Raw genomic sequence first — 27,599 nt, forward strand, 5'->3', positions numbered from 1 at the left:
AGTGTTAGGTGGGCTGGATTGGGCCCCAGGCCCGCATCTTGCTCAGCCCTGCTCTACTATCTATCTACCTTTGTGTGTATGTCCTTTTGTGTGTACCGGTGTGGTACCAATGTCAGATCTGAGCCCCACAACATCTACACCGAAACCGCGAAGATCATCACGCTCTCACTCTGGTCACAGAAGAAAAAGTAGGTGATTCATTGTGAGAGGCCTGGGTCTCATTTAAAAGAGCAAAGTATTAAAAAAAAAACCCCAATAACGGACTTAATTGGGATGCCAGCTACACACCCTTAAAGTCCCCCTTGTAGGACCAGACCAGTGCAGCAGGGGCTGTGTGAGAGCCAGAATCAGGCCGAGGAGTTTTGTTTGCTAGTTGGGTGTGTGATTCGTTTGTCTGCACAAGCAGGTGAGTTGTGTAGCGAGGAGTGGTGGGTGGCTGAGTTCCTGCCGGTCTGTCCTCACTGCTGAGTTAGCAGAGGTGAGGTGCCAGAATAACTGTCCGCTCACCGGTACTGACTGTCGCTAGGGGTGCATGACACTGTTCTGTGTGTTGCGGTGAGCGGAGCTGTTCTAGGGTTCTGTGCAAGTGACCCTCTCTGTCCTCCTGGGTCCAAGAGGGGAAAGATACTGGAGATGATCAGCCCTCAAGCGAGTGAACCTGTGTGCACATGGGATGGCCGGTGGGTCCCCCGCCCCAGTCCAATTAACACCCATGCTTTAACCCACACCCCCAGACAGATTTACCCCAGCGCTGGGTCTGGTTTATAACGTGTGAATGCCACAGTATTGCAGCTGGTGCATGCTTCTCCTTGCCGTAAATCAAAAGCTGTGAAGGGAGTGGAATGTTGCCAGGGGAAAACTGGTGTGCGAGCCAGCAGACGCTGTCCCGTGGAGTCGGGAAGCAGGCCTTCTAGCACTGGTGCACGGCAGATCAATTGCCTTTCCTTTCCTGCACGTCGTTCCTTCCCCCCGTGTCTCGTGACTTCATTCTTGGCACCAGCTGTTGGGGAGTGGATCCGACAGGAAGAGAGCGAGGGAAATCAATGCCAGCAGCGTGGCAGATGTTACTGCTCCATCCCCCTCCTTGCCCTCAGCAGGTTTCTGCAGCATTACACAGCAGCAGGGAGCGGGGGGTGGTGCTGCGCTGCACGATCGGCAGGGTAAGACAATGCGCCATTCATAGCCTCTCATGCCAGAGGAGCCTGTAGCTAATAGACAGCTCCTGGGGCACAGCTGGTTCCCCGTCAATGCCCATCCCTGGATGGCTGGAACCTGCGCCCTTCATAACGAGCCTCTACTACTCTAATCGGCAGGCCCTGGGCTGCGTATGTAACCCCCGCACCTGGCGTTGTTCACTGTCCCATGCAGTGGCACTTAGACCCCATACAACCAGAAAGAAGAACAAGGGAGCTCTATGGCCTAAGCTCAGAGGGCAGCTGGCTTTGTCACTCAAGCTGTCAAGGCTTTTACACTAAGCAGCAGTGGTCCCAGGTTAAAATCCACCTGATGGCTTTTCCACATGCTTCCTCAGGGATTCAGCATGTGGCCGATAAGACACTTTGTTCACTGCTCCCATGCACAGCGTTGGTTTCCATCCTAGGGTTGTTAATTGAAAGTCAATTAACCTCATTAATTCTTATTGGTTACTCGACCATTCTATAGTCCCCTGGGGTGGGGCCAGCAGCCAGTGCACTCCAGCCCCAAGGAAGCCTCTGTCGTGCTGCACTGCTGCCTCTGTATCAGAGGCAGCAGCATGAGGTGAAAGCAACCCGTCTAGGGGGAACAAGGGCTGAGCTCCCAGTTCTGGAGCAACTGAGCTGGGCTGCCTTCCTGGCTCCTAATACACTTCAAATGCAGAGTCGCAGCACAGGAGGGTCCTGGACCCTGCACTAGCCAGGACTCAGCCAAGCTGCTGGCTAGCCTGCTAAAAAATTTACTGGCAAGGAAGAGTGAGGGGGGAAGAAATACGTGTTGTCTATAGCATTAACCTATAAGCTTTTGGTTATTCAACTACACTATTCCATCCCTATATCATCCATGTAGGATTTTTCCCCCCACTGGTGTTAAAGTGATATGCACGCAAAGCCAGGGCTCGTGATGAGAAGTGATCAATGGCTCGATGTCAGGATGGCGGTCGGTTTCTAGCGGAGTGCCCCAAGGTTCGGTTCTAGGACCGGTTTTGTTCAATATCTTTATTAATGATCGGGATGAGGGGATGGATTGCACCCTCAGCAAGTTTGACACTAAGCTGGGGGGAGAGGTAGATATGCTTAAGGGCAGAGATAGGGTACAGAATGACTTAGACAAATTGGAGGATTGGGCCACGAGAAATCTGATGAGGTTCAACAAGGACAAGTGTAGAGTCCTGCACTTGGGACGGAAGAATCCCAAGCAGAGTTACAAGCTGGGGACCAACCGGTTAAGTAGTAGTTCTGCAGAAAAGGACCTGGGGGTTACAGTGGATGAGACGCTGGATATGCGTCAACAGTGTGCCCTTGTAGCCAAGAAGGCTAATGGCATATTAGGGTGCATTAAGAGGAGCATTGCCAGCAGATCCAGAGATGTCATCATTCCCCTTTATTCGGCTTTGGTGAGGCCGCATCTGGAGTATTGTGTCCAGTTCTGGGCTCCCCACTACAAAAAGGATGTGGACGCATTGGAGAGGGTCCAGCGGAGGGCAACCAAAATGATTAGGGGGCTGGAGCATATGACTTATGAGGAGAGGCTGAGGGAGTTGGGTCTGTTTAGTCTGCAGAAGCGAAGAGTGAGGGGGGATTTGAGAGCAGCCTTCAACTTCCTGAAGGGAGGTTCCAAAGAGGATGGAGAGAGGCTGTTCTCAGTAGTGACAGATGGCAGACCAAGGAGCAATGGTCTGAAGTTGTGGTGGGAGAGGTCCAGGTTGGATAGTAGGAAAAACTATTTCCCTAGGAGGGTGGTGAAGCACTGGAATGGGTTCCCTAGGGAAGTAGTGGAGTCTCCATCCCTAGAGGTGTTTAAGTCTCGGCTTGACAAAGCCCTGGCCGGGTTGATTTAGTTGGAATTGGTCCTGCCTAGAGCAGGGGGCTGGACTTGATGACCTTCTGAGGTCTCTTCCAGTTCTATGATTCTAAGTACATGCTGGTTGCACTCAACATTGGCTATGAGCCGGGCACTCCCTCTGCAGCCAATCCTCACACCCTGCACATGCTAGGTACGCCAGCACAGTTAGGAAAACGACCCTCTCCCAGGAGACCATCTTGGTTTGGACCATCTTGCGGCCCAGAGGTGAAGGAGGCTCGCTAGCCTCGGTTGCCCATGGCTGCTCTAAAAGATTCAGAGGGGGAGCAGCGTTAGTCTGTAACAGGAAAAACTTAAAAAACAACAAATAGTCTGGTAAAGACGAACAAAACATGGAGCTGGCAGCATGAGCTTTTGTGGGCACAGCTGGTCTGAAGAAGTGGGCTGTGCCCACGAACGCTCATGACCCCATCTGCATGTGGTGTTCGTCTTTAAAGAGCTACCAGACCCTTGGTTGTTTTTTTTTAAAGTTTTTCCTGTTGTAAAAGAGTAATTCCTCTTGCAAGTAACAGATCAGGCACTAGAGGAGGACAAAGTCACATAGCGGCTTGGTTCCTAATTCCTTCAAGTGCCTTCTTGGCTTTTAAATACATGGGTCCAGATTCTCAAAAGGGATGTAGGCACCTGATTCCTGTTCAGTGCAATAGAAATTCTCCCATGATGAAGTACCTCCCTAAATCCATCCTTAGCACAGGTTACCCTGGAATCTGAACAGGGGCTACAAGAGAAACTGGTATTGCCCATCTCTTAGCGAGCCTGCTACCCATCTCTTCCAGGTCTTGAGCTATCCCTCCCCATGAAGGGAGGGCAAAAATGGCTGGGAGTGTTAAAGTGCTGTGGAGTTATGTCCCTCTAAGCCGGCGTTTCTCAAACTGTGGGTTGCGCCCCACCCAGGGGGATCGTGAGCAACTTTGGGGGGGGGGGGGTAGGAGTCACAGCTGGATTTGGTTTTTAATTTGCAACCTCTCTTCCCCCCGGGCTGCGAAGAGCAGCAGGGCGGCGGAAGGCAGCCACCGACAAGCCGTGCTGCGTGGCCGGGGCCGCGGGACTCCAGGAGCGCGGCTCAGCTGCAGGCGGTGGGAGAGTAAGGCTGGTGCCGGGGCATGGTTGCTGGGTGACTGAACGCTTCCCCAGCTGGGAGAGGGCGGGGTCTCTCAGGCAACAGGCTGGGGGATTGGGTCGGGGCAGAGGACCCAGAGGTAAATAAGGGCACGTGGGGGTCAGAGGAGGAGGCAGAAAAGAGGAGGGGAAGGAAGGACCCAACCAACGGGACGCGGAGCAGAAAAGAGGCACAGAGGAGAAAGACGGGGGGAAAGGAGCCTGCAGTGGGGAGGGCGTTAAGGACCACAAATGCCTTGAAGGAACCCCAGGAGGGTAAGGCGTCTGGTGAGAAGGGAGAGGAAGTGACTCAGGGCAGTGGGGGGGGGGGTCACACAAATGTATTTAGCATTTAGGGGGTCGTATCACAAAAGTTTGAGAACCCCTGCGCTAAGCCATGCCTGTGACTTGGGGTTCCCCAGCCTACAGCACTGATGTATTGAAACTGGCCTGGGGTAATTATTTTAATCTGGATGATAGGGATAAAAAACGGCTCTTTCTGTGACTGCAAATATATAATAATGCCAAAAAAAAAAAAAAGAAAGAAAAGAAAAAGACTTCCCACCCCCACTCTCCATAAGAGTCTTGCTTCCTTTGATCTTTTGTGCAAGGCCTCTTATCGGCAGGCGAGTAGGTTTACACAGTAGAAGACAGGGGAATAATACTCGACTCAGATAAGATGCAGCCCTGGCTCTCCTTTGTGTCGCAAATTTGATAGCACTAGGAAAATATTTACTGGGAGACTTTGGAAAGGAATTAGTCCCCGGTGCAGCTGAGAAAAATAATTGCCTTGAATTATAATTCAAGGGTGGCAGTTTCAGTTTTTGCCTTCCTCTGTCTGAGTTCCCCATCTCCTGCCTTGGTTGCTCTGTGGTGAGTTGGAGTAAAGATTTGCTAGGCTGAGTCCTCAGTGTGAGGACAAGTGGCTATCCTTTCCCGGATGCCCTAAGCTGACCCCGTCTAAAGTTTGCCACACACAGACCATTAAATCAAGCTACTGCCATTTGGACTCTGGGCGCTGATGAGGCTGCACGATGGGACCCATTAAGAATCCCTTCTGTGGGGCTTGTTAGCAGAGGGCAGCGGAGGAGCGGGAGGGCAGTTCTGGGGAATGCTAAGAACAGCATGTAGCGGTTTTAATGCTGGATATTTCATCTCACGGTCACAGACAGGAACGAGTTAAGCCTCGGGCCCCTTTCCCCACCTTTCTGAAATGCACAAAGAGTTTTATCTCCAAGTACAAATGGGAAAACAGGATCTGGGTGCCTGGAAAAAGTAGCGAGAACATTGCAGTTCCAACTCCCAGGCACCTCAATACTTTAATTTTTGGGGCAATTCTGCACTCCTGAAAGGCCATCCCAGGACACCGCAAATCAGTCGCTATATTTGAAAACATGAAGCTGAGTGTCTCGCTCAAGGGGGCAGACCAGAATTGCTCTGAAGTGCCAGGCTGGTGCAGTGGTGGGCAACCTGCGACTTACAAGCTGCATGTGTCCAATCAGATCTGTGTGAGCACTGTTGCCAGATGCCACTGGCTTCCGTCTATGGACTGTTTTCTCCCTACTGGTGTTACTAAAGCAACAGGCGCGTAAAGGCAGGGCACGTGAAGTGAGGTGTGTGCGAGTTGCACACAACACTGAGGCTATGTCTGCAGAGTTTTTTTGGAAAAACGGCCTTTTTCCAAAAAAACTTGAATTACGCCCACACTGCAATCGTGTTCTTCCAAAAGAAAATCGAAAGAAGCGAGGGGCTTTTCCGACATTGGTAATCCTCATTCGATGAGGAAGAAGCCTTTTTTCTGAAAGAGCTCTTTCAGAGAAAAGTGTATGTGGATGGGGAAGAGGGAGTTCTTTCAAAAGAAGAGGAAAAAGCACAGGTGCCCTGGTGGCTATTTCGCCCGTAGTAATCACAGTTTAAATGTGAGCGTCCATTCAGCGTGGATGCTATCTTTCAAAAAAGCACATGGCTTTCTTGATGCGCTTTGGCAGTGCAGACGCTCTTTCAGGAGAAGTGTTTTTGGAAGATCTCTTCTGGAGAAGCTTCCTCCGAAAGAAGCCTCAGTCTAGACATAGCCTGACTGTGAGAGCCATGCATTCCCTCTGCATCCAATCATAGTGCTGCTACAGTTCAGTCGGCACCCCTCCACGAATTCTAGGTACGCCAGCGCCGTGAGCAAAGCTGCTCTATCCGGGAGACCACCTTGGTTTCGACATTCTTGCGGCCCACTAAGAGGAAGGAGGGCCCTTCCTAGGCTTGACTTACACAAGACCAGGCTTCCTCCCTTTATACACCCATCCAAACACCATGGAGACGGAGCGTAAGAAATAGATCAATAACTACACCCATCAGCGACTCTATGAGATTTGCTGTTTTCAGTTCACTTCAGTTCTGCAAGGTGCACAGTTTGCTTTAAACAACTGCTGGCCCCATAGTGAATACCAGCTACAGGTTGCACCTCCCTAAACCGGGACTTTGATCTGGCAACATCCATGGTCCGGCAGGATCACAGATGTTCCTGGACCAGAGAGTCTCGGTGGACCAGGGAATTCCAACCTTTAAGACCAGCTGGGTTTGTGTTGAAAACAAAGCAGTCTCCAGTTTATTCAAAAGCAGGAATGGGTCTAAACATTTGCAACCAACAGTCTGAGTTTAGGGTTGTTCGCTTTGTTCTTTCAAATGACACATGCCTTGTCAATCGAAACAACACTTTCACTTGTGTTTCAACCGAGCAAATGCCAGAAACAAATCAAAGCAAACACCAGCTTCCCTCAGAAATATCCAACAGAAACAAACAACAAAACACCAAAACCAAAAAAACAAAGACCCCCCCAAACAAACAAAAGCCAGCCCCATTTTCTGCTTTTCTAAAACATTTTCGCAGCAAACTTGAGAAACCAACCCAACATTTTTCTGACGGTTCCACCAAAAAACAAACAACTAAACAACCTTTTTAGGCAAGTCCTGCTTACAAAACTTGTTTGTCTTCTGAGTTTGGAAGCTAGAGGAGTTTGGAAGTTTACGAGTGTCTCTATATTGACTCAACAGCTGCTCATATTAAACCAAGTTCCTCGGTTCCAATGCACAACCTGCCCTTGTCTGCAGCTTTCTGTAATCACAGAGAAAGGGATTAGAGAAGGGTTAACAGACCTTGAGGACTGGTCCCCATATTTAGGTCCTGTATGGAGATATTTCCCCTGATTTTTTAAGCAACGGTGAAACAATCAAAAAGGAAAAATGGAGAGTCTCAGATCTTTTCTGCATTAACACCACATAGTCCTTTGTAACAGGAGGCAGTGAACACTGTCCCCTGCCATGTTACATGCAGTAGTAACCTTTTGTAGCCTTTGACCCATGTCAGGGACCTGGGGTTAGGAACGTAAAGCTACTTTTACCAGGAGGATGCATGGATCAGAGGTCTATAAAGTCATGACTGGTATGGAAAGAGAGAATAAGGAAAAGTTATTGACTTATTCGCACAATATAAGAACTAGGGGTCACCAAATGAAATGAATAGGCAGCAGGTTTAAAACAAACAGAAGGAAGTTTTTCTTCACTCAGCGCACAGTCAACCTGTGGAACTCCTTGCCAGAGGATGTGGTGAAGGCTGGAACTTTAACAGTGTTCAAAAAAGAGCTACATAAATTCATGGAGGTTAGGTCCATCAATGGCTATTAGCCAGGATGGGTAGGAATGGTGTCCCTAGCCTCTGTTTCTCTGGAGGTAAGTGACATCACGTGAGGATTACCTGTTGTGATCCCTCCCTCTGGGGCATCTGGTATAGGCCACTGTCGGCAGACAGGATACTGGGCTCGATGGACCTTTGGTCTGACACGGTATGGCCGTTCTTATGTTCTTTTGGTGTATCCGGTAGTACACTGGACTAGTAACCAGGAGATCTGGGTTCAGTGACTAGTTCTAGCCTGTTGGCTAATTTTTTCCCCACCTGTGCCTCAGTTTTCCTATCTATAAAATAGGGTTAATGACCCCACTGTTCTTTGGAAAGCACTTTGCACTCTAGGAACGATGAATGCTAGTAGTATTACTGGCACCTTTACGGCAACTAGACACGCGGGGACTAACAGTGTGGGCAAGATCCACAGCTGTGGTAAATGGAGGTTGCGCAATGGACTTCAGTGCAGCCCATAGAGTTGGTTTACACTAGATGAGGTTTGTAGAGAGCCTGATTCAGCCCCATTGAGGACAATGGGAGGCTTTACATTGGATCCAGTCCTGCATCCCTCCACCTTCAAACAGCCCAGGTTCTGGCTAGGCTGCACCTGGAGAAGCAGAGCAAGAGCCTCGAGCCTGCAAAGGAGAGGTGAGTACAGGGGGGTGCAAAGCAGCTGGCAGACTATGAAAAGCAAGGAGGATTTCTGCCGTCTCCTCCACAACCAGGAGGGGGACTTTTCCAGGTGCCAGAAGGAATTTCCAAACAGCTCTTTCAGCAGCCCTAACTGTCCCTCCGGCTTCTTGGCAAGGACACGGCTTTGCCTTAAAGACAAGCCTGAGTCATTGAGGCTGGGGGCAGGAGGGGGACAGTCACCTGGGAAAGACCCCTCCATCCTTGGCTGGGTAATCAGTTTCCTATTAATCAGGCTTTTTATTATTATTATTATTGTTATTATTATTAAACATCGCTCTTCCCCCAAATCATCTCGCAGCCGCAGCGAGGACCCCGGTAATAGCTCCATAAATTTCAGCCATAAAAAGTAATGGAGGGAGACAAATGAGATAATTAGGAATAAATCTTGGCGAGGTCTCTATTCATCAACATCCCCCAGAACCGGCCAATATTCCAAATCATTAGCAAAGCCCGTAATTAACAAAGAGCCCAGGCTTCCAATGTTAATAAAGCTCTCTCAACTCTATATTATCAGGTAGCGGCTGACGAATCAGCCCTGTTAATATTATGGCCTTGGTTAAAGATCCTCGCTCTGCTATTTTTTTTTTTTTTAAAGCTAAAAAACCCGTGTCAATTTTATCCCCTCTTCTGCTAAATTTTAATTAGATTTTGCATGGGCATCTGTAGAGGGCGAGTAAGGGGACAAAGGGACAAGGGTTTTTCCTTTTATGTTCAGGGATGCTGGCGAAAGAAGAATTTTGACAGATGGTGTGCCCCCCCCCCCCCCCCCCGCCACTGCTCTAGCTCTTCTGCTTTTATTTAGCATTATGTTCCTCTGCTGAGGTTGCCCAGTGGGTCAGAGTTCAGGACGCCACATGGAACACACACCTTAAAAACCAAATCTTTTTTCAAAGCCTTCATTTGGGAGTGGATTTCCAGGGCTGCTGGCTGGGTGCATGTTGGGTGCTGAGTGCTTCTGAAACTCTGTAAGCCCTGGTCTCTACACTAGGGCTATGTCTACACTGCAGGCTTCTTTCGCAAGAACAGGTGTTCTTGCGCAAAAACTTGCCGGCTGTCTACACCGCACACGCGTTCTTGCGCAAGTACATTTACAGTACAGCGTTGGAAAACAGGGCTTCTTCCGGAAGAGGAATACCTCTCCCCACAAGGAATAAGCCCTCTTGCGCAACATGAATTTCTTGTGCAAGAAGCCCCTATGATTAAAATGGCCATCAGAGCTTACTTGTAGAAGAGAACGTCCACACTGCCATGGATACACTTGCACAAAAGCTCTTGTGGAAGATTTTTTTGCACCTCCTCCCGTCATTTGTCTAGGTAAACAGGGTTTCCTGGGTACCACTCTTCTGCACCTTGTCTCTCCTCTTTTTTCCATAGCCCATTGTCCTCCCACTGACCAGAACTGGTTGTCTTCCAAGATGGGCCAGAGACCGCATCTCTGGTGTGTGTGTGTGTGTGTGTCCCCATCTGTCTGTCTGTCCGTCCGTCCATCCCAGCTGCTGGTCAAGGTAACACCTCTGCTCCACAACAAACCCTCTTTCACCACTTTGTTACACAGGGATACTGAGTCATGTGCGCACACCCCAATTATGTAAAACAGGGCTACTCAACTTTGGAAGCCCCAGGGGCCACAGTGATACTCACAGCACATGTCAAGGGCCGCAACTTCAGTGTGGTTGCATATACATGCAAATGTATATGCAAATAGCTTCTTTGACACTAACGGGCATGAATACAAAGATTAAGGCAAGATTACACAACACACAGGCCCATTTAAGTCAGTTCTGCTGATATTAATAAAATGCAATATTTACCCCATTTCCACCCATATGCCAACACTTTTAATGAGCAATAACAGTCCAGGAATTTAACAACTAAAACACATATCAACAGAAGACCATTCTATTGGCTACTTTTTTGTTTTGGCTCTCACCCACAGGCCGTGTATTGAGTAGCCCTGATGTAAAACACTACAACCCCCCCTCCACTTCACCACAGGGTTTCCTGAGACAGCCCAGTTCATTCCGCTCTTATGCCAGCTGTCCTTGTTGTCCTGGTCACTGATCGGAGAGACGTGCTCATATTTAGGGACAGACCTTCAGCTGGTGTAAACTGGTGGAGCTGTGCTGATTTACACGCACCGTGGACTTGGCCGTTCCTCTTTTCCAAGCCCTGAGATGGTTTTCTCAACAGTTTCCTGTCAGCCGGCCGCCATACCAAAGTGAAATTGCAGCCGCTTGCTTCCTGAAGTTTGGTCATTAGCTGCTTGTGAAAGACAAGTACACAATGATGGGATTTCTGCTGCCAGATGCCTCTTAATGTCGCACACAAGGCGGACAATGTTCTGAAACAGTGGCTGACCGGGAGAGGTGAGCGTGAAATCTCATAACAGTCCATTGGTTTTTTTTTCTTTTTTTGAGAAAACGTCTTCCATATGGGGGGGAGGGGAGGTTTCTGTCTTGTTTTGCATGGTTCACAGGCAAGAGTCAAGCAAGATTTGCTGCACTGTGCTGTCACGAAAACCCATCCTGAAGGAAAGAGAAGTGAAAAGCAGGCCTGCCAGCAGGAGGGGCAATAAAGGCCTGGCGAGCCAAAAGGGACTGGGGCTCCTAGCTGCAGAAGCTGGAGCCCTGGGCTGTTTAAATCTCCTCTGGAGCAGCTGCTGGGTGTGCTCCAGGACATGCTGAGAGCTGGGCGGAGGGCCACCGTTATGCACTCCAGGTGACGCCGAGGGCCGGCTGCCCTGGCCCCACCCCTTCCACCTGAGGCCACACCCCTTCTGGGAGCATGGAGCTGGGCCTGCCCCCGCTTTGCCCAGGGGCCCGGCAAGTCTGTTGGCCCCCCCTGTTGAAAAATCAACCTAGCTTGCCTCCGCAGCATAACAGGAGTTTGCTACAGGGGACCGAGAGAGTCAGGCCTCCTGGTTCCAAGTCCAGCGCTGCCCCTACGTAATGGTGCAACCTCAGGAAAGTCACTCACCCTCTCTGTAAAGTGGAGGGTAACCAGGCTTTACACAGCTCTCTAGCAGGCTCTGTGCTGTGGCTGAAGAGCCGTGAGCCACTAGGCAGGGACTCTAGAGCTCTGGGACCAGTTCCCGCCTTAACCATAGAGCCCCAATAGGAGCCTGAGCAAATCACATAGGAAAGAATTTTCCGAGAGGCTCCGCTCCCACATAGAAGAGGCTGAGGTCTCGAGAGCTCAGCCTGTCAGAACAGAGGAAGTACCTGTCCCCGGAACGACGTCCTCTCTGGGGGAATGTCCAATAGCAGCTCCCCTGCACAAAAGTTTAGGATGCCAAGGCGAATGCTGTATCCAGTGGAGGATTTACGGCGGCAGAGTGTAATCGTTCAAACTGGAATCTGGCCAGAAGACCAAAGCAAGAAAAGCTCAGCTCTCACAGAAAGCACCCTGGGATCAAACCGGTTCCACCAAACAGTCCCTGGGCTGGAATTGAAAGAAGCACCTCAGGGATTGTGGTTCATCTCGCTTGTGCACCAAAGATTTAGGGGCAGAGCAGAGCTGTCAAGTGCTTTAAGGAAATTAATTGTGACTGGATCCCCTCCCACCATCCCTGTTGTGGCTGCTTGAAAACAAATATCAGCTGTGTGGAACAACCGCTGAAGGGACCAGAAGAGAGAAGAACAAAACCCGCCTGCAGCGTGAAATCTATGGCGTGGGGAGAAGGCTGCATGTTTGGGAGGGAAAAGCGAAAGCCACAGCAAGATGATGCTACTGCCGAATCTGGATGGAAACTGGAGTTTAAGCCTATACAACAATGGTGGGCAACCCACGGCCGCTTCTTCCACACCTCCCATGCGCCGGAGTCCCGCACCTACCTACTCCTGTCCCTCCCTGCCAGCACTTTCGGAGTGCTGGGAATCGGCTGATTCATGGCATTCAAACTCTGGTAGGAGCAGGGACAGAGCACCGTTCAGCCAATTCATAGCGCTTGCAAAGTGCTGGGAGGGAGGGACAGCATGGGTAAGTGTAGGGCTCCATTGCCCTAGAGCATGAGAGGCAGAGGGGAAGGAGGCAGAGAGAGGGTGCGCTGGCCCCAGGTGCAACCCCAATGGGTCATCTGCGGCCCGCAGGCTGCCCACCACTGGTTTTCAGTCTTGTGGCTCACTGAGATGAAGGGGGGCCGCTCGTGAGTCTTAGTTGCCCATCGCTGCTGCACAATGCGCACAGCAGGCAGGTGCTGCAGCTACGTTGACAGCGAACAGGACGGGAGGGCCAAGGCTGTTCCGAGTGGGGCATGGAGCAACCCCCTTCAGTGACCCAGGCACAGGGCAACCCCCACCCTGCCCCAGGCCCCGCCCCTGCCACACCCCTTTCCTAAGCCCCACCCCTGCTCCACTCCCTTACCATCTTCCTCGGGGCAACACGGCCCTGAGGGATTACGGGGCCTTGTACGGCGGCAGCAGGGCTCACTCCCGCCCTCCCCATGTGGGCAGCAGGAGCCGAAGCAGCACGTCAGCCTGCTCCGCCCAGTCGCACCGCCCTCTCCCAGCTTCTCTACAGCATGGGAGAACAGAGTGCCCTGGGGGCGGGGCGCTCCACTTCCCACCCCCTGAGAGACGCCGAGCTCAGCAGGCCGGGAGGGGGTAGAACAGGTCTCTCCCATCCATCGGCTGGCTGCCATGGGGTCCCCAAAAATGCAGGTTCTGGGGCTACTGCCCTGAATTATCCAATGGCCAGGACAGTTCTGGGGAGGGTGTTAGCATGAGTCTGCACCCTCCTCCTGGTCCTACGGAGCATTTCATTTGCATCCCGTAGTCTGAATGCCACCCCCTGGGATTCCTTCTGCCGTCTTCAGTCGGGAGCAGACCGAATTCTTTTCCATTGGGCACCCCTTGGGGCAGGGACTTTGGAGTACGCATGTGCCCAGCACAATGGGACCCAATACTCTAAGATGAGCGGAAATGCCTCCACCACACCTTCACTGGGAGCTGCACAGAACAAGGAACTTTCCTGTGAGGTTCATGGCTGCTCCTTTTCGGTAAGGAGGTGTGGCCCGCAGGTGGTTGAATAGTTTGGACCTGCGAGGGTATCTGGTCCATCGCATGGAGTCAGTGTTGTGTGTTGTTTGTTGCCAACAGGATATTCTACAAGGCTTGCGCAGCCTGGTTAAGCAATGAGATTCCTGGAAGAAATCCTGCTAAATCCAGTATTGAGATGCCAAAGATTGTGTGTAATGGGCCAACTCGTCAGCTGGTGTCAATGGGCTAGAGTCTAACCCTCAGCTCTCTAGCGGCATCTTTTTACAGAAGCTGAAAGTTTGGCCCCAAATCCAGGCATGGTTCTGCCACACAGAGCCAGGTATAGATTGCCTGCTTGCTGTGATACCTTCGCAGAGATCGTGGACAATTGAATGCCCCTTTTAAAATGCAAGGACTGGTAGTTCTCACTACAACTTAAGAAAGATTGAGTTAATGATTAGCAGCAACACAGGCCGGCTTTTAAATGCTGGCGGACAACTGGAGAGATGCTCTAACCCGCATGGTAATGCATGAAAGCGATTATTCGATAACATCTGGAAGCCATTTATGAGGTATATTCACTGCCACAGTGAATGAGTACAGAGGCTAGACTAGTTCTGTAAGGGAGCCCATTGCGTTCACTTAGGCACATCATAAAATTAAGCATTTAGGGACCAAAATACCTTAAAGGATCTAGGCCTAAGGGTTTGTCTCCATTATACCGAGGATTGATGCTGCAGCGATCAATCCACCAAAGGTCGATTTATCGTGTTTATCCAGAGCTTAGGCATGACTGATTGATCTCCGAGAGCTCTCCCGTCGATTCTGGTGCTCCACCAGGACGAGGAGAGTAGCCGGATGTAATGGGGTCGACTCACCAGCATGGCACCTTCAGCAAGGTGACATTGGGGAATCAGCTGGCTGTTCCGACGCGCCCCTTTCCACTGGCGTCTCCCCATGTCCTCCATCGGTACGGCGTTGTCTTCAGGGCACCGCCCTCCAGCCATGCCCACTCTGGTCTTGGTCTGCACCCCCTTCCGGGGGGGGGGGGGGTTATTGTTCTTCCTCCACTACACTCTCCAGGGTCCTCCCTAGAACCCCCCAGTTCTTCTGCCAGGGAACACCCAGCTCCCTCCAGCAACACCCAGTTCCCTTGCACCCTCCAGGCCTCAGTGGCCCCCTGTCTAGCCCCTGTCTCCGGGCAGACTGCAGTGCCATCTGGCCTCTCCTCCCCGGCAAAGTGTGCGGACCTGTTACCTCTGCCTACCAGGTTGCCTCCTTCCACCCTGCCTTCAGGCCTACCATCTCTGCCTCTAGCAGCCCTGCCTACCATGGCTACCTCTTGCAGCCCCTAGAGCCTCAGGCCTGGTAACCTGGGTTTGCTAGGCCAAAGCCTCCCTAGCCCTTCCTGCTTCCCTGCCAGTCAGGCTTCTACTGCCTTCCCTCCAGAGCAGCAGCTAGGTCCCCTTCCCTTCCAGGAGTCCCTCATTATAGCCACCAGATGGGCCCACATTAGCTGCCTCAGCCAGGCTAGGCTCTGACTCCATTCTCAGCCCCTTAAAGGGCAATGCGCTATCACAACGGAGTTGATGGGATAGCAGCCCCCATCGACCTTACCGCGCAACAGACGCCGTGGTAAGTACGTCGCCTTTAGCGATGTTCTTTGCATCGCAGACTCTGCGAAGGTTACATTGATAGTGGGGTTTAGTGGAGACAAGTTGTAAGTCTCATTTGAAAATGGGTCTTAGGGTGCGTCTACAGCAGGGCTTAACTCAAAATAAGCTACACAAATTGAGCTACATCAATTGCGTATCTTATTTCGAAATAGGGAGTGTCCACACAGCACTTATTTCGAAATAGAGCCCTCTTCCTCCAACTTCCTTTACTCCTCGTACAATGAGGGTTACAGGCGTCGGAGTAAGAAGTCCTCCAGCTTGACAGTATTTGACACTATTTTGAAATAACTGCCTGCGGTGTGGACATGGACCTAGTTATTTCGAAATAGTGTTGCAGTGTAGCCGTTCCCTTTGAAAATGTTGCCATTAGCCTCATTGGATGAGGTCCCACTGTCAAATAATTAACACCCAAGGTAATTTGCCTGGATACAGCCCCACCAGCTGAAGGAGATCTATGGCAGTACTGAAATCACCAGTCTTTGCTTTCCATGAGGAATTTTTTAACAATGAGGGTAATCTGGGACAATTTGCCAAGCATCCTGGTGGATTCTCCTTCACTGGCAATTTTAAAATCAAGATGCTCTGCTCCAGGAAATATTCTGGGGCGGGTTTCTGGCATGGGCTATCCTCAAGGTCAGAGTAGAAGTTGCCATGGTCTTTTCTGACCGCAGAATCTGTGCCTCCATCCCTCAGATGGAACGTTTTTCAGTCCCGCTCAGCAAAGAGAACAACCGAACAACGTCATAGCCACGTGACTACATGCAATGCCTGGCAAATGAAAGCCAGAGAGTCACAGCCCAGTAACTGCAGCATCCAGATAATGTCACGCACCCTCTGGGGTGAAAAGCTAAATAACACCGAAGGCCCTTAAACATGGAGGAGCAAGGATGCCACCGCAGATCTACGACTCCCCATAATCATACATGAAGTGGGTCTGGCCCACGAAAGCTCATCATCTAATAAACCATCTTGTTAGTCTTTAAAGTGCTACATGGTCCTGTATTTTGTTTCAGCTACACCAGACTAACACGGCTACATTTCTATCTCCATAATCATACAGTTCTTGAGTGGCCTAGATGTTAGGGCATTGGCCTGGGGACCCTAGAGTTCAGGGTTTGAACCCTGCCCACCCAGGAAGCCTCACCAGGACCAGCAGTAGCTGCCCATTAGGAAAGCTGGGTAAGGGATGCCCCCTCCTCCCCTGTACCTCCGTTCCCCAGCCAGATATGACTCTCAGCCAGAAGGGGTAGAACCTCTGGCCTTCCAGCTATGGAAGGAAAGCACAGTCTTCTATTCATCAATCAGTAATAATAGTGTCATTATTAATTACTGACTGTTATAAAGCATGAGATACAAGCCTGATTATCTTATCACTAGCATGCAAGTCAATGGAGAGTCTCCATTAACAGCCTGTGGCCTCTGATACACACAAGTGAGCAGTTCTGATTCCATCCAGCAGTGGATAGTGAGGCCTGTCTCTCTCTCCCACCAGAGTAGATACACACAGAGAAGCTAGTTCACTGCAGTATCAAAAGCTGGGCCCGCACGTCAAATGAAAACATTATTCAAAGAGCCTCCCAACCAGCCTGACTCCAGGTATAAATATCACACAGGCGGCCAAATTCTGCCCTCATGCAAGCCCATTTAAGTGGGTGTGGTTGCAGGGGTGTGATTGAGGGCAAGCTTTGGCTGGCTGCCTTGAATAAGCAAGATACAGTACTAGCTAATTACAGCACCTATCCAAACCCCAAAGGCAGCTGAATACACACTCCTCAGGCTCCTTCACGCCACATTCAGTCTCTGGTTCTCTTTGAGCGACTCTTTATGAAGCAGGGTGGAGCTGGCAGTGTGGTTCAATGAGGCACTTGAGAGCTCCCTGGCTTAAGCCCTGGGCCTTTGAGATACACTGAAACCAGCACTGAGGACCATCACAGGGGAAGGAAACAAACCCTCTCAAAGCTGAAGAGCACACACCAAAAAAGCTAACGGTGCACACAGAGCCTGCACTTCAGGGGCTAAACCAGGGAGCCCTCCCTAAGATTTTTACCACAGGGTGGGGAAACTAAGTCCCAGGGGCTGGGTGTGGCCCCCAGTTTGCCTGGATCCAGCCCCAGAAGGCTCAGGGTCACCCCAACTCCCAGCATTGGGGAGCCCACGCTGAAGCTCCATCTCTCCCACCCCCCCACAGGGCTGGAGCACACAAAATCTACTAGCCTTGCCCCCCTCCTCCACTCCCACTCTGTGGAGAGTTGGTTCTCAGTTGGGGACCATGTCAATGAAGGGTTTTGGTGTTTGCTTCTCACGTGTGTGCGGCTCCCGACTGGTTTTTCTGTGGGTCAGTAACACGAAAAAGGTTCCCTGCCCCTGGTACATGGGTGTTCTCGGCTGCTGCCAACATCTCCTCCCCTTCCTGAAATGGATGCAGGGGACAGGGTAGGGTTGGCCATTGCGCTCTGTACATCAGCTGTCTCCGACTTGGATTCTTATGAACGGGTGGAGTTTAGTGACCCCCAGACGCCTCTACACTCCACCATTTCTGGGACTGGGATTGAACTGGCCAGTGATTCAGACTGCTGTAACTGGGGGTATGTCTAGACTGCATCCCTCTGTTGGCAGAGGGATGCAGATTAGGCAGGTCGACATTGTGAATGAAGCGGGGATTTAAATAGCCCGTGCTTCATTTGCGTAAAAATGGCCGGTGCTTCTTGCTGACGTGGCACTTTGTCAGCAAAAAGCGGCAGTCTAGCAGGGGATCTGTCGAGAAAGAAAGCCTTTTTCGGCAGATCCTGTAACCTCTGTCTCGACAGATCCTTGGGATTCTGGTGGTCTCCGTTCCCTGCTGCTCAGTGTGGACCCAAAGGTAGTGGAGAATCTGACTGTATTCCCCCCAAAAACTTACTGCAGCCTTTCTGCTGTGGACTATTAAGAGGTAACAACACCTACTACAGCAGCAGATAGGAAACTAGGATGCTCTTCCGCTGATTTCCACTGAAAACCCCAACTCTTGAGCTCTCAGTGCCTTCGTTTCTGCATCTATAAAACAGAGCTACCCGTACTTCCTTCCTTCCCTTTGGAAACAGCTTTATGACTGTAGTGTGCCAAGTGTTATTCATACTAACAAACAGATGCTGCGCATCAGTCAGAAGTGGTAGCAGCTGAGTGGTGGGTAAAACAACTCCTTTTGTGCCACTCGGTTTATGCTAATTCACCTATTGACATCAACCGAACCATTTTAGGATAATGAGGCCCAATAGCGTGGCTGTGATGCATAGGACCAGGCCTGCTAGAAAATTAGTAGATTAAATCTTTCTGCAGCAGTGAAACTCAGCCATCACCAACAATGCTCTCTAATCTTTCCCGTCCACGTGCGGAATAATTTTATGTGCATCGAGCTATGTGCCGATGTGCACCACCAGTAGAAACAAAACACCAAGCTGTGGGCACTATGCTAATCAGCTGGGCAGCATTTGAAATGCACTCGAGCAGCCACACACGCACACAGCTTACAGGGAACACTGATCACCAGAGACCAGGCTTACCTGGGATGTGAAGATAATCTGACGGTGCGGTTGCACTGTAATAATGCGTGCATTGGTGCGCTGTTTAAAATCAGAGCAGGGGGGCTTGTAAATAATCCATCTTCTCCAAAGCATGCTGCTGACACATGTTAACTGCAATAATAAGAGCAATCAATTACTTAGAAGAAAAAAACAGTCTCCATAAAGAGACTGAGTTAGACCATTTAGCTGCAAACAGTTACTCTCTCAGTCCCAGGCTCCAGTCTGTTTCTGAGTTCCCCACCCACTCGGCCTTCCCCACACCATTGTGCCTTTAAGAGAAAACAGATTGGACACCATCTTGGATGGATTTTCATAAGAGCGCCACTCCTAGTCAGGCACCGACGGACCAGCCAGATTTTTCAACAGTGCTCAGCACAGCCAGTGCTCTGGGCTCCTCTGAAAATCCGGCCTCATCTAGGCTGGCTGAATGGGAACAGAGTCCTTTTGGAGCAATCTGCCTCCAACGGTGGCTGCAGAGCCTGGCCCTGTTACCATTTAGACCTCGTCTATTTTTAAAAATGGAATGGAATGTTGTTTTAAGAGGAAGGCTGGCTCAGTGGTCAGAGTCAGCTTGGGATGTGGAAGACTGGGGTCCAGTCATCTGTTTATCCACAGACTCCCTTGAGTGAATCACTGTGCCTCTATGTACCTCAGTTTCCCCATCTGTAGGATAGAGATAACACCCCTGTCCTACCGCATGGGAGGGGAGTGTAAGGATAAATACACTGATGTGCTCAGTGGTATTGATAATGGGACTCAGCTAAGTACCATACACAGCTGTCTGTCTCTTGTGAGACTGTGGTGTGAGTGTGATAGTGCGTACAAGGCAATGCAAGTTAGGGAGCATGCAGCTGGGAGGGAAAGTGGGCTGGGTGTATGTAACTGCAGGGTGCTGTGTCTGCTTACATGAGACCTTTGGATAGCATGTGAGAGTATGGTAGTGCACAAGATCACATGAAAGTGTGCAAGACTCCTAGGCAGTGGTCCCTGATTTTCTAAATTTTCACATCCATGTGCAGAATAAATTTTGCGATGTGCACCAAGGCATGCACAGATGTGCACCACCAATAGAAACACACGCTGCCTGCTGAGGGTGCTCTGCTAATCAGCTGGGCAGCCCCTGAATCTCTCCTAGGTGGCTGGACAAGTGCTCAACTTACAGGGCACACTGCTCCTAAGTGCGACACCAATACACAGCAATATTCCACTCCCTACAGCTATTTTTGCTGGGGTAGGTCAAGACACAGGGAGCCGGGAGCCATTGTCACCCTCTCCTGCATGCATGGGACAGGCTGGGTTGCAGGAATAGCCATTAGTTTCACCCATAATACTCCACTTTGGCCGTTTCCAACACTGACTCCTGCTGGGAGGTGATGGAAGAGGCCTAGACCACCCACACACAGCGACTATACAAAACCTAGGCTTTGTGTGACTCTGGTCCCTTTCCTCACCCTGCGTTGGTCTTGTCTAGACCAGTGGTTCTCAAACTTTTTGGCCCGTGGCCCACCCCGCTCAAGGCAGACCTTTCCATGAGACCAGCAGCCTGTCACACATGTTGACAAAATGGGGGCAGAGAGGGGTGGGGGTAGGTTCTGGCCAAGAAGTTGGTTGCAGAAGTGGGGGTCTGGGAGGGAGACACAGTGCAGGAGTGGGGTGGGGGTCAGGAAGGGGATGGGCAGGTGGGGTCCTTACCTGTCTCTGTGCCTCCTGCTGCTCACAGGCACTTTCACCCTGCTGCTCCCATTGGCCATGATTCCAGCCAATGGGAGCCACGGGAAAAGCCTCCAGGCAAGTGGTTTCCTGCACTGCAGTTACCCAGCCAGGAACAGGGAGAGCAGCAGCACATGGAGATCACAAGCCGCGATGCTTACGCTCCTCCCCACACAATGGGAAGCTGGCCCTCCAAACTCACAAGTGGGGGGCTGGCGCACAAGTGCAGACACCCCACTGCCGGAGTGGTGAGCCCAGAGCCTGCAGCCCACCTGCAACACAATCACTAGCCCACACTCGGAGAACCACTGGTCTAGACTGTGAACTTTCAAGGTCCAGGCTGTTGTATGTGCGTGTGTACAGGCCCCTAGCAAACTGGGGGCCTGATCTCCATGCGGCCTTGTGGTTTCTCTAATTACAGAACTCACAACCCTGTGAAGGTCATGTACATGCAACATTGCACGTGTGTACAAGGCGCGAGAAGCCACACGCGGCTGGGTGTCTGTGTGAGAATGGGTGTGGGGCTGTATGCGGAGGTGGGCGCGTGGGTACTGCACATGGATATGTGCACAACGTGGGCCAACTCTCCCCATCCCTTCTGTTTTAAAACAGGATCTTTGCCCTATTTTCACTCTATCGCTCAAACAGGCCTGAGCCCATTCAGTGCATTTCAAAGTGGGCTAAAGGTATGTGCCTCCTCCTCCTCCAGAAACATCCCTGTTAATGGCTTTCGAATGGGGGTGTATGTGCACGCATTGGCGGCTGGCCCAGCCTCGATCATACAGCAAACGTCTCAGCATGGAGGGATTTAAACTCACACCAGCGCCTCTCCGATTTCAGCTGCATTTTTAAAGAAAATAAGTCCCCTCGACTGCAGCAGGAAATCACTGTTTGGATTTATGAGGCACCTCTTCCTGTCCATCCTCTTGGAAAACGCCTTTGGTGGATCGACATGGCGGCTCCATTCCCCCAGCGACTCCTGCGGGAACAATGCAGACAACAGAAGCTTGGAAAATAAGGGGTAGTCCAGTGGTTCTCAACTAAGGGTTTTCCGGGGGGTACACCAACTCACCTCACCACATAAGTAGTAGTATTTTAGGCTACATAACAGGCACTAGCAGAGTTAGTGCAGCTAAAATTTCATACAGATGACGTATTTATACTGCTCTATATACTATACATTGAAATGTAAGCACAATATTTATCGTCCAGTGGGGTAGAGTGCCAGCATGGACTCCCTGATTCTGGGGGGGGGGGGGGGGGGGGGCAGATCCAGGCAAGTCGGTGACTGCATCCGGCCCCCGAGCCTTAAGTTCCCCACCTCTGACTTAGGCCTTTCCCAACACTGACTCCTGCTGGCCGATGATGGAAGAGGACCAGACCACAAACACAGCCACTATGCACAACCTAGGCCAAATGTCAACTCATTTGCCAGCAACCGCATCTTCCAGTTGTTTTATTCATTCTGCTGGAAGAGTTCATCGGCACACCTGCTCCAGTGGCAAGCAGAAGCGAAGATCCCCTTCCCATGGCAACGTCTTTCCAGTGACCGAACGCTTTAGCCCCCTTGTGGTAAATGGATCCCGGCCGCCACGTCTGTGGCTTCACTCACTGCTGCCTCCTGCTGGCCACTCCGGGGATTTGTGGTTGCACTCCATCACTATCTTGCTTTGTGAGCGACAGCCTCTTTCTCGCTCCCATCACCACAGTGTTTTCTCTGGGACTTGGCCCTCTGGCCAGGTCTCTCAGCCTTCCCCCCACCTTCTGAGGCACCATCCTTAAAAGTGTCTGTCACCCTCCTACAGTGACGCCGGCTGCCTTCCATTCACTGGCCTGCTGGTGCCGCTTCCCCAGTGGTGGGTAGGGAAACCCTGGCCTCTCTGTTCCTTCTTCCCAGCGAGTCACCATGGGCTGCTTGTCTCTCCAGCCGCCAGACACATCTTCCTCCTCCCAGGGAGTGACTGCAGCCCCCTCCCTTGGTAGACATCCCCCTGTTTCCACACAGGTGAGCTTCCCCTAACTATGGCTTTCCTCATAGCCATCAGCCTAATAAGTTACTTGGCCCATCGGGCCTCCATTAACCATCTAGGGTCAATGTGGGGTGGACACCCCATCTCACACGGCTAATGCTGGGACTAGGAGGTCAGAGTGTTACCTCCCACACTCTTTATTCAGCAAGGTGTGACAAAGTGCAGGGCAGGTGTACCAAATGGGCAGGCCTCAAGGGAACCCGGGTGCCTGTCATTAGTCAATGCCCATCAGAGGACGCTGCAGAAGAATTTGCCGTTGCCGTCCCCTTCTGAGGGGAGCTCTGCTCTAGAGCCTCAGCCTCACTTTGTTTGGCACTTGCTCTCTTTGCAGGTTAAAAAAGAAAATTGGATGAAACCACTGCCTGTCTGGAGCCTGGGACCTCAGAGGGAGAAGGTGAAGCTGCTGAGACCGCAGCCATCAAGCTGTTTGTTTTCTGGTGGGGGAAGTGGGGGAACCCAGCCTACTGGCTGACAGACCTGAAATGTTAATTTGTTCCAGCTGTTGTCAGTCTGGCAGGCTCTCAAAGGAAGTTTAATAGACTACAGGCTTCTCTGCTTGCCCCCATCTTGCCACTGGCTTCGCTTAGCGGAGGCAGCCTCGCGGAACCTGAATGATTAAACTAACGTCCTCGCCTTCAACGGTTTGTTTTCTCTTTGGCTTGAAAGACTTTTGTGCCGTGTGTTTATTTCCTCATTCCCTGGCCCTTTAAAATGGCCACTAATTAAAGAGGAGGCCAATTATGCAGGGTCAGGGCTGTGAATAAGGGGCAGGCAGGAGCAAGTGGGACTCAACGAATGGTGATGCTTGTCAACCAGAAGAAAGATGATGGGGTTCATGATCCTTCTCGGAGCCTGCGCCACTTTGGTTTGGGGCCAGGCAGGAAACAGGATCAACATCGTCTTTGTAGTTGGGAGGAAAATAATCCTTTCACTTGCATTGTATTGATTTTGATTAAAGACGCAAGTAGGACACACAGTTGACAGCACAGAACTTCTACGCTTGATCAGACTTGAGATCCGTCTAGTACGGAATCCTATCTCTGACCAGCCCCAGATGTAGCCCAAGGAAGTGACAGGATAATGTAGCCTTACTGGGGTAATTTTGGTTAGAAGTTGGCTGATGCCCTGACGGAAATGGGCTACAGAGAATTTTCAACTAAACATTTTTCATTTGGAAAATGCCCTTCTAATTTAAGTCCATTTTTTTTCTGAAATTACAGAGATTGTTTAGGGGAAAAACAGTTTTAAAATGTCTAAATGGAGGCCCTGACATCTTCCAAATGGACAATCTTGCTTTTTTGTCACTTGGGTCTGATTTTTCGCTTCAAAACTGACTTTATATTAGAAAAATACAAATGAAAATTAAAAGTAAAAACTCAAAAGGGATTGAAATCAAAATGAAATGTTCCAAATGTATCAATATGGAAATGTTTTGGTTGACCCAGTACAAATCTTTTCCCGTGCTATGCCAAAAATTGCAAAATGTTGTTTTTTCCTTCTGATATGTGATACAAAAACATTACAAAAAATGGGAAATCTAATTTTTTTTTCCACACGGGATTTAAAATCCATTTTCTGACCAGCTCAATTTATTACATCCCTTCCAAAACTCAGGATTATTTTCATGTCTTTTCTATTCTAACACAGAGAGACAAGATGGGCGAGGTAATATCTTTTATTGGACTAACATCTGTTGGCAAAAGAAACACGCTTTCAAGTTACACAGCACTCTTCTAGTCTGGGAAAGGAAAGATTGTCTTTCTTACCAACAGGAGTTGGTCCAATAAAAGTTATTATACCTCACCAACTGTGTGTCTCACATACTGGGAGACCACTACAGCTGCACCACTGCACACGTTAGAATGCAGGATATTTTTGTAGGGTACATTTTTCAAAAGTGTCAAAGTGATTTAGCACCCTTAGGCCCCTTTGCAAAAGTGACTTCCATAACCGGAGGGTGCTTGTACACAATCAGCAATGACAGGATTACGTAATATTATTTCAACGGTCCTTCTAATTTTTTCCGTCCATGTGTGGAATACATTTTGTTATGTGCACCTCGGCTGTGCACCACCAGGAGAAACACATGCTGCCAGCAGCTGTGGGTGCTCTGTAAATTGAGGTTCCTTCCCCCACTCCTTCCCAGAGCATCCCATACCCTTGGCCCTAACCTCCATCTGTTCTAACAACCGGTTCATCTGGTTCTCCAGTCAGGATGCGGCCGTTTGTACAGAGGAGCACTCTGGGAAGAGTAATTCGCAGGCAGAGATGGCTGGTCGAATGAATGGTGCCTTAATGCCTCCCAAAGAGCTGGAAGTGTTGTTCCCTCACAGTCAATTAGCAATTAGACGATGAACTTTCATTATTAACATGCCCTTCATCTCGTCCCTAACAAACCGCCGGCAGCGAGCCTGGCACAAATTAAAGGCGCAACGAGGGTCCCTTCAGCTGACACCACTTGGCTAGCTGCCTCCTGGGAGCCCACCAGCCCTTTGGCTTTCCAGACACTAGGCCCCAGGCCTGAACTAGTGAACCCGGGACTCAGGCTGGCTTACGACCTGGGCTGGTGATCTCGCTGTGCCCTCGAGACAACTGCTATCGGCAAGGCACCTGTGTCCAGTTTCCCTCTACAGCCAGAGACTGATCCTACGCCTCCCTGGGAGTCATTCCATTGCCCGCAGGATGGGAGAACAACGCAAGGAGAAGTGAGCAGAACAGCAGAAGAACCAGCCCCCACTGCTCGCTGAACCGATGCTTCCAGCGTCACCAACGCCAACCTTAACTCTGCCCCTAAGCACACAGGCCAGTCAGCCGCCAGGTGTATCCGCTGCCAGCTGGAAGCGGTCCTCCGCCTCCAAGCCACCCAAGAAACGTCACAGCTCATTGCTGCCAGCCTCAGAGGTGCGGGCGGGAGGGGGCGCCCTGGCCAGCTGGAGCCTATGGTTAACGAGAGACTAACAACCCCCTTAAATCGCCATCGCTTTGGCAGCCGGACAGCTCCTTGACTTGGAGAGGCTTCCGAGGGAACTGTAAAACTCAAGTGTCGGCAGGAGATTAATTAATTGAAACTGAACACATCTGTTGTTAATTAATTCCCAAGCAGCCGGGTTAACTCCTTCCTCACCTGCTTCAGCTCATCTCAAAGCCTTGCGCCCTTTGCCAGGCTCAAAGGGGACAGAACTGCCCCTTTGGCTCCCACCGCAGCGTTTTTGGGGAAAGCAACACGGAGGTGGGAGGGGAAGGTCTGGGCTGAACCGAGTCACAGAGATGGAGGATTCTTGTCTCTTCCTTCTCCTAAGCTAGTTCAGAAAGGAGGGAGGGACACACGTGGGATGGGGGTGGGGGAGAGTGTCAGAGCAAGAGCAGAGCCTGACCTGCACAGGGGAGTTGGTCCAGACTGTCTGGAACTGTCCTGGTGGGATCTCAAAAGTGGTGCGAGCTGTCACTCTCTGGGCAGCCTAGCTAAGCCGTGGGGATTTCAACCCGCCCGCCCTCCTGCAGCTGGCAGTCTCCTGCGATCTGGCTGCAGCTCAGCCCACCTGGCTACAATTTACTTCTCAGATCCCAAGACAGGGCTTTCCACTCCCCAGCCCCCCGATTATTGCCAGAGGAAGGCAATTGACCCTCAGTGCCCTCAGCAAACAGGCCCTTGCAGCCCTCCACTGTGCCCCCCTCCCACGCACCGAGGAGGTGGCCAGCCTGCCCTCTGAAGTGCTTAAAGCAACCTCCCGCCCTGAGAGTGGGGCTCTTCCGAAAATCGAGCCCCGGGTTTGGGCACTGAGCATCGAGAATCGGGCCCCTCCGCGCCCAGCCCCGGGCCACAAAGAGCAGGGGAGAGAACTCGAGGGTGGAGGCTTTACCGGCGGGCCCGCTCTGGGGCTGAACTCACATTTCTCCCCTTGGGGACTCCACGACGGGCGGTGGCTCGGGGAAGGGCAAACCCTGTGAGTCCCATTTGTCCCCACATCCGCTCTGCTCAAGACCGGCGGCGTCGCTCCCGGATTCTAGCCCATGAGGCTGTTGCAAGGCTCAGGGGCTGCTCCCAGGGCTGTGAGGGGGGAGGTCTGTGGTAAGTGCCAGCTGCAGCCCTTCTGACCCGCAGGTGAGGCAGACTCCATATTGAAACCTACCCAGAAGAGCCTTGCAAGCTGTGGACTGTGACCAGCCCACAGTTCCTCTCAGAACTAGGGTTGCCAGATACCTTCACAAAAAATCCCGAACGGGCAGGGAAAAATTGGTAGAGGAAAAAAAAAAAAAAAAAGGTTGCGGTGCCTTTAAATTACCCTGCTCCTTGCTCTCCCCCCTCCTCACAGATGCTGCCAGCCATCTTTTTGAGGGGGGAAAAAAAAGGCCGCTGCACCTTTAAATTACCGCGCTCCTCGCTCCCCCTGCCCTCGCAGATGCATCCATCTGAGGAAAACAGAAAATACCAGACTGGTTTTTTTTTACTGGACGGAGAGCCAAAATACCGAACTGTCCAGGCGAAAACCGGACACATGGCAGCCCTAACCAGAATCCAGCCAGTGACCTGATCCCAGCCACAAGGAGGCAGCCCCTGCGGCTTTATTTAAAATTCATAAACCAAACTTCCTCTGAGAGCTCTGGAGCCTCCAGCTCCATCCCAAGAGGGAGTGCATTTTCCGTTGGTTATGGGAAATGTGAGGGCTATGCCGCAGGACCAGGAAGGACAACCAGCTTCATCAGTGGGAGGAGCAATTCTGCCTCCAACTCCTTCCTAGAAAGGGTGAGAAGTTAGGGAAGTGGTGAGAAGAGGAAGGAAAAGGAGGGAATATAGTCTGGTAGTTAGAACCGGGAGTCTGCCTTTCTGGCTCTACTGCTGAGACCTCGGCCCACTTACTTGCCTGCTCCATTCCTCAGACGATCTGTCAAAACAATCACATCACCTTCTTTCACCCAGGCATTTGAAATGTTCTCCTGCAAAGTGCTAGGTAAGTGCAACTTGTTATTAAAAAGAAGGAGGAGAAGAAAGGGAAGCCGCTGAAAATGCGTTAAGACATGAGGAAGAAACCAAGGATGGGAGAGAGAAAGAAAAAAAAACAACAGAAGGAGTATAACAAAGATCAAGAGGGAGAGACTTTGAGGAAGGAGGAGAAATCATGCTGAGTTTG

General features: G+C 51.0%; 2 long non-coding RNA genes across 2 annotated transcripts; one reads left to right on the forward strand and one right to left on the reverse strand.

The window, feature by feature from the left end:
• The first annotated feature begins 4,370 nt into the window (after positions 1–4,370).
• On the forward strand, positions 4,371–23,135 carry LOC142820867 (uncharacterized). The gene is made up of 2 exons (XR_012897812.1): positions 4,371–10,884; positions 22,802–23,135. It is a non-coding gene; the product is annotated as an uncharacterized LOC142820867 (long non-coding RNA).
• Positions 18,536–26,730, reverse strand: LOC142820866 (uncharacterized). Its single transcript, XR_012897811.1, has 3 exons — positions 26,360–26,730; positions 21,259–21,419; positions 18,536–18,841 (listed from the first exon to the last, which is right to left on the reverse strand). It is a non-coding gene; the product is annotated as an uncharacterized LOC142820866 (long non-coding RNA).
• Positions 26,731–27,599: the final 869 nt, after the last annotated feature.

This window comes from Pelodiscus sinensis, chromosome 27 (assembly GCF_049634645.1).
Source record: "Pelodiscus sinensis isolate JC-2024 chromosome 27, ASM4963464v1, whole genome shotgun sequence".
In the NCBI taxonomy this organism is placed as follows: Eukaryota; Metazoa; Chordata; order Testudines; family Trionychidae; genus Pelodiscus; species Pelodiscus sinensis.